The following is a 1,175-nucleotide window of genomic DNA, read 5'->3' on the forward strand; positions in this document are numbered from 1 at the left end:
GGCGTCACCCACCGGAATTTACCAAAGTGAGCTAAAGAGCATCGTTCAAAAGCCAAAGTTTTTTAACTGAAACAGAATAAAACTTGTTAATGGCCCATCCTGCATCAGGAGCAGACTCTGGACTTGCGCATGCAGAATGTAAGCATCCGGTGCGCTTTAGCTAACTGTGACGCGAGTTGTAGACGCGACGTGGTGCGATTATGGGCCGGTTGCATAAACTGCTTAGACTAGTCTTACAAGTTAGTCATCTAGTTTTTTTCTTCAAAACTGGTCATAACTCCTTTAAGTCAGTTATATAAAGAGGTAGATTGGGCTAATTGAAATATGAAAAGTAAGACTGATTGCTAGTCTGTAAGAATAGTTAGTGGCTGTGTTTATGCAACTGGCCCCCTAACATACAGCATATAAAACAAACGCATAAACTCATGTTATAAGTATAGGACTATATTACCTATAGCCAAAGCACAATCTACTGGACGAAACTACAAGATGTGCGGCGGCAGCTTAACATCAACCGGTGATAAACAGTGTTGTAATGTAACGTTAAGTAGCCTACAGTACTTAAGTATTTTTTAAGAGTACTTTACTTGAGTCTTTATATTTCTGCAGACTTTTACTCCATTACATTTCATGAACAAAATGTGTACTTTTACTCTGATACAATTCCCCTAAGCGTGTTTGTTACTACAAAATAAAAGCATAGAAACAGAAAGAGACAAGTCAGCGATCGGGTCACCATGACAATGCTGAACCAATCTTTGGTTAAAGCTCAACGTGCAAGTGCATAAAGGTGCTCTCCGCAGTTCATTTCAACGCAAGGTTTTAATGTGCTGCTGCTTTTAAAGATAAACAGCACATTTTTCAGTTTCAGTGAATAATCAAATGACTGCGTTGTTACTGTGAGGGCAATGCAAGGAAAGAAAGAAGTAAGATTTTGTTCCAAGTTGTTCTCTAAGAGGGGTAATATTGGGGGTGGGAGGGATCTATCCTTTAATAAAGTTATAAGTTATAAAGTAAAGTTATAAAGATGTGGTTTCTGAACTTGTTTTTTTATAGTTGACCAATTTGGCAACATGTGGTTCCTGATAAAACTACTGAGCTTGAGACAGAGCTTGTTCAAAGTTGTACATTTCTGTGTGAGCACCATTTTTGATCTTCATGCTAAATATTTTTTA

This window comes from Triplophysa rosa, unplaced genomic scaffold (genome assembly GCF_024868665.1).
Source record: "Triplophysa rosa unplaced genomic scaffold, Trosa_1v2 scaffold122_ERROPOS1645957, whole genome shotgun sequence".
Classification (NCBI taxonomy): Eukaryota; Metazoa; Chordata; class Actinopteri; order Cypriniformes; family Nemacheilidae; genus Triplophysa; species Triplophysa rosa.